Genomic DNA, 6679 nt, shown 5'->3' with positions numbered 1-6679 from the left:
CTGTGCATGTGCAGTGAACGTTTTATCTGGAGTGTGTGAGCCTATGAATCCATGTGGGAGTGTGTGTACTGTATGCCTGAATGTTCCTCCCTGTGTAATGTCATCCCTACATGGGGAACGGCAGCGCTGGGAGCCACATAGAACAGTGAGAGGCACCAGATGGTCTCTTCATTAAAAGCTCTCTGCTCCTTCCACTACCAAGCCTACCATACCCAGTCTAGCAGCATGCTGCAATTATACCAAGTTAATAGTGCATAACAAATAAGAATTGTTTATACTAGTTTATTACAAGCCTTAATAGTTTTTACTGCCAGCCCATCATATGGGAATTAGATTGTAGCTGCAGAGGTCGAACAGCTTTTAACAGTAGAGTTTCAGGGTTGTGATATGAATGTTCCATTACAGACCATAGGCTACTGGAGAGAGATGTTAAGGGAGAAGGTAGGGTGCTTACAGTGATGGCATGAATGACAAGACAAAGTGGAGGATAATTAAGGGAGGCACGATTGCCGATGACCCAGGCCAAATTTAAAGCCTGGCCCTGCCCGAAACCAGAAATAACTCTGTTAGTAAATCTGTTAGCTGCTCCTCTATCTCACTCGCTCCCTGCGCGCAGACAGCTCACTCTGCTTATGGCGGCTCTGAGGCGGTAACCATAGCAACGGCTCTGCTTGGGCTACTCTGCTCAATGAAGAGACATGAGACCAGTGAGCTGTTAGCTACTTTTCAGCACTCTAAACTCCAACATTATTATTTTCTGTGAAATAATATCTCCTGTCTTATATTTGACAAGGTTGAAGCATCTTCTGACACGATGTTATGATCTTATTCAGATATGACTGTACTGCGCAGCAGAGCACGAGCAAATGGCTCAGCTTCAAAATGTTAGTGATACACTATATATACAAAAGTATGTGGACACCCCTTCAAATTAGTGGATTTGCCTATTTCAGCCAAACCCGTTACTGACAGGTGTATAAAATCGAGCAAACAGTCCTGCAATCTCCACAGACAAACATTGGCAGTAGAATGGCCTTACTGAAGAGCTCAGTGACTTTCAACGTGGCACCGTCATAGGATGCCATCTTTCCAACAAGTCCGTTCGTCAAATTCCTGCCCTGCTAGAGCTGCCTCGGTCAACTGTAAGTGCTGTTGTTGTGAAGTGGAAACGTCTTGGAGTAACAATGGCTCAGTTGCGAAGTGGTATGCCCCACAAGTTTACAGAATGGGACCACGAGTGCTGAAGCGTGTAAAAATCGTCTGTCCTCGGTTGCAACATTCACTACCGAGTTCCAAAATGCCTCTGGAAGCAATGTCGTCACAAGAACTGTTCATCAAGAGCTTCATGAAATTAAGCATAGTGCCAACTGTAAAGTTTGGTGGAGGAGAAATAATGGTCTGGGGCTGTTTTTCATGGTTCGGGCTAGGCCCTTTAGTTCCAGTAAGGGGAAATCTTAACGCTAAAGCATATAATGACATTCTAGACGATTCTGTGCTTCCAACTTTGTGGCAACAGTTTGGGGAAGGCCCTTTCCTGTTTCAGCATGACAATGCCCCCGTGAACAAAGCGAGGTCCATACAGAAATGGTTCATCGAGATCGGTGTGGAAGAACTTGACTGGTCTGCACAGAGCCCTGACCTCAACCCCATCGAACACCTTTGGGATGAATTGGAATGCCGACTGCGAGCCAGGCCTAATCGCCCAACATCAGTGCCCATCCTCACTAATGCTCTTGTGGCTGAATGGAAGCAATGTCCCAACATCTAGTGGAAAGTCTTCCCAGAAGAGTGGAGGCTGTTATAGCTGCAAAGATGCGACCAACTCCATATTAATGCCCATGGTTTTGGAATGAGATGTTCGACGAGCATGTGTCCACATACTTTTGGTCATGTAGTGTACATTTAGTGATACCTGAGCCCTCCCGTACCCTAGTTGTTGATGAAAAAACAGGCCCTACCCGGCCCTAACCCGATGTATAATGTCGGGGCTGGTTGGACTCGGGTCGGGTAGCAGAGCTCTAGTCTGTTTCTACACTATTAAACCCCTCTGGGCCCAATCCTTTTTTAAGACCTACACTCAAACATTTATGTCAATGGGAGATTTGTGCGAAAGAGGATTCATCCTTATCTCCCTTTCTCTTAGTCTCTCCCACTCTCTTTCTGCAGTGAAGATGGCAGAGCTGCTGGCCATAAAGCGGGAGTTGACTCAGATCAAGGTGCAGATTGACGGACTGCTCGACAGCGTGGACAAGATGGACAGACAGAGGAAGGACCACTCAGGTAGAAGAGCTGGGCTGGAGGCTGGGGAGTTTGTTTTATACTATCTCTTCATTGGAAGCTTAACTTTGAGAATTTCTCCAATTCTTTAGTGCTACATGCGATACATTATTTCTAATGCTCTTGATAAGAGCTAACTGGAGGGGAAACGTATTATTCATTGATGAGAGTAATGAAAATCTATTCATCATCAGATTGTTGGCCAATTATGACTCCTATTTATTATCAATTGGGACATCTTGCATCAGTGAGAACTGCATCCAAAATGTTGTGTACAGGATTGGCAGGTTGACTAATGTGGCGCTATCTGCAACGACATTAGTAAAAAAAACAACTGTTATAATCAGGGCTATATTTGCCATGGAAAGCTGAGGTGCACTGAAAACAGAGCTTACTGTACTATTGCTGACACTGTCTCTCTCTCTGTGTGTGTGTGTGTGTGTGCGCGTGCGTCTGTGGTCCAGATTCCCCTCCTACCCAAGAGGGCAGTGTGTCGGACTCAGTGAGCAGTCTGGAAGATTCCCCCGTCAGCCTCCTACACAGACAGAGGGAGAGCCCAGAGCCTGGGGAGGCCAGCGATGATGACCAACACCTCCAACACTACCAGCGCCACTGCAGGGTAAACAATACATCATTCTGCCTCCCTCTACTGGAGACACAACACACCTGCACCACCAGTAACTACTTCTGTGTGGGCTGTTTGTCAACGTTTTCTGAAAGTCAATATCTTAGCATATTAGCTGTCACTGTTGGTTGTCATAGTTATCTAAAAGTGGGTGTATGTCATTGAACAAAGAGAGCAAGATATTGGTAGAAAAATAAGTGATTATTTAGTAGCTTATTGTCATTTAAAAAAAATATTAATTATCTGCAATTACAGCCAAGTGTCTGCCTACCTGTCTGACACAATAAGGGTTCTGGTTCTGTACCACTGTTCATTATCTATGCCAGGCCGTGAGTCCGACATGCTCACTGAGTCCGACACACTGCATGTTGGCATGTATTGTCATGAATCTTGTCCCGGAGGCAGCTCTGCAGAGTGGTCTCTAGCTGGCACAGCCACGAAGTCATACATCTGATTTTAAACCTAACCTTAACCAAAAAGTGAATTTTTGTTTTCATGAATTCTGAAGATATAGGCAATTTTTACTTTTCAGCAGACCCATCTAGTGGAAATCGCTCAATGTTGCCTACAGGGCAAGATTCATGACAATTTTATTTTAATTTGACCTTTATTTAACTAGGCAAGTCAGTTAAGAACAAATTCTTATTTTCAATGACGGCCTAGGAGCAGTGGGTTAACTGCCTTGTTCAGGGGCAGAACGACAGATTTTTACCTTGTCAGCTCGGGGATTCAATCTTGCAACCTTCCGGTTACTAGTCCAACACTCTAACCACTAGGCTACCTGCCACCAATAAACCTCAACCTGCGGCTGTGTGGGCTGAGCTGTAGGTGGGTTCACCAGGCAGGTGAGTCTTTGTTTCTCTGACAGTTGAGGGGGGAGGAAGATGGAAGGTATGAATAGAGAAGAAGATTGTTAATCAGTCATCCACTGTACTGCATCCCAAATCTGTCTCAATGGCAAGGGGTAATGCCACCTTCTACGGTTGCCAGGCAGTGTCACTCATCCCTCCTAAACTTGGTTATGTGCTGACATGACAAACACTGTGCTATATTTGCTCATCGCCATTTAGAAACCATCACTTTCACCAATCAAAAAGTGATCTCCAAAATTACCACAGCTGGGCATTTGATTAAGTTGATTTTGTTGGTCGATTAAAATATCCTGATTGCGCTGTGACTGTAATTCTCCATCTGTGCATCTGTTTAAAGTCTTCTCTCTGTCTTTTGGTTTCTCAGATAAATAACCATCAATCTGATCTGGAGGATGACATGTGAGATCAGGTGTGTATGGCTAATAAAGGTGATTTGACAGAACTATATCACAAAAAAGTATTGTTTGCATTGGAATGCTGTGTAATAAGTATAGGTTAATATATTGTGATATCGAGGTGCTTATGTTGTTGAAAATGGTCTCGGATCATGATGTACATGTTGTACATATGAATTATTGAATAGTGTAGATGACCAGGTGTCCTTCAGTCTTGGTGATGATGTATTTTTAATTAGGAAAACTTGATGTTGATTTTGGTTTTAAGACCAATGATGGAATGTACAGTACATTAACTTGAAACTGCACTCGCACTGTAGCACTTTTGTACTTTGTAAAGCAATTTAATGATCTTGAGGATTATGTGCTCCTGATAATGTTTAATGTCTGTTTTATGTGGTGAAGCCGAAAACAAATTTCCACATTGCGTGGACCAATAAAGTTTTAAAAATTTAAATTCTCCATCTTCTCACTTTTACTCACTCTAGACTCAAGGACCTCAGTGACAGCAGCACAGAGATGGAGGGGGATTGAAGTGAAAGGAGGCGCGATCATCTCTAATCACAGTCAACATGGACACAACCCTCAAATTAATATACTGTTCATTACAAAGTAGAGCTTGGGCGATATACCGGAAATTATCGACAACAACCATACCGATCACTTATCGCAGGCATTTTGCTGATATCGTTCATTATGATAAGTAGCCTATACTAGAGAAATGTGTAGTTTGAAATGAAATAAGTTTGCTAAAATGGGTGATAGTTAATGGGACAATTGATGGCTACAACCATAAACTAGTAGTAGTAGTTTAAAGGATAATAAAAAAACTGGTGCACATCAATGTTAAAAACGTATCATTCTATTTATCGTAATTGCATCAATTCAGGCAATTTTTCGCGATATGGATTTGGTCCATATCGCCCAGCTGTATTCCAAAGTTGGATCTTCAGTGAATTGTTTTGTTTGATGAATAGGACATATCTCCCTGGTTACCCTCGGTTCCTTTATCACAGTCAGATTCTGCTCATCTTCGTGTCTCCATCTCTACTTTAAAACAGGTTCCTACTGACTTATGGACTCAACAAAATATGGCAGCTTTAAAAAAAGTGTAGTCTCTTGCGAAAGGGGACTGACAACCAGTGGTGGTTCTAGCTTGTATGGCTCCCTGGGTGAACACCCCCCCCCCCCCCCCCCCCCCCCCTCAGCAGATCCTATATCACACAAATAGAATTACACATTTATCAAGAAGAGAACCGGATTATTACACTTCAAACAATAAACACACAAATTAAATTGCAAAAACTAATTGCATTAGTACTGTACAAAGTTAGAGGTGCGCTATTTGATAGATTCCCCCGCTCCCCCTACCTCACTTCCAGTGGGGAGACCTGAGGTCAACCTACCTCGCCCCCTCCCCATCTCGTACTTCTGAGTGGGAGACCTTCCCAGGCAGTAGCCTGCCTAGCTCACAAACTAGAATCAGGGCGCCCACTCTGACAAGGTTAATTGACCCACAGTCCCACACGGCGACATTATATCATTGACGTGACATGCAAATGAGCGATAGAAAACCGATCGCGCAAATGTCAGCATTCAGATTTTTTTTTTTTTTTTTTGTGTGGGCACCCCATGCCGCCCCCGGCAGATGCCGCATTGTCACCTATGAATAAATCTGCCACTGCGGATATGCTTCAGACAGACCGACAACTACATTTCCTCTCAGATTAGAGATAAGGATTTGCAATGCTGTTTGCGACTTACTGTATCCAGTTCGCCACATAATTGGAATGTGTAATAAATCAATTGATATAAAAAGCCATGCAAGATTTACCGGTGTTATCACTGGGCTTGTAATCACCATGCCTGTTGTCATTATTTGAAGCCAGCCATGTTTGGAACTAACAAAGTGGTGCCCCTATAAAACCCCAGGGACCAGTGTGCAGGGGGTTATGGCTTTGGTGAATTAGTGTTCATTTGACTGATTGAGAAACTTGATTATGAACCTAGAGGAGTCACTGCTGTTGTTTAAGAATGGGTACTGCCATCCAATCACTGTCACCACTGTAGAAGTGAGATATGTACATGTACAAGTGATGCTGAGTACTTATAAACCAAACCACCATGTTTTGTCATTGTCAATGACTTGAGGAGGGATTTGGTTGATTGAGTTATTTTGGGGACCATTACGGCTGGTGTCAAACTTAGGGGGTGCTTCAATGTCACAACTGAAAACTATTGTTCATTGTAAATAGTCATAACAATTGTCACTAATGCTAACGTTACTGTATAACGTTCTACTCATAGAAATGTATTCTGTTTCTATGATTTTACTATACCATGGTGACTGTTTGAAAACAACAGTTGAAAAAAGTACATTTCACTTTCTAAATGAGCAGCAAGAAAATGATTGAAGACTGTATTTATGTACTCTGAAAAAAGAAAGAACGTTGAACATATGATGATCCTTATACAACTTGATGAATTGACTTACAATTGACATTTTTCTT

This window comes from Salvelinus namaycush, chromosome 8, assembly GCF_016432855.1.
Source record: "Salvelinus namaycush isolate Seneca chromosome 8, SaNama_1.0, whole genome shotgun sequence".
Classification (NCBI taxonomy): domain Eukaryota; kingdom Metazoa; phylum Chordata; class Actinopteri; order Salmoniformes; family Salmonidae; genus Salvelinus; species Salvelinus namaycush.
Note: the sequence above shows the minus strand (reverse complement) of the source record.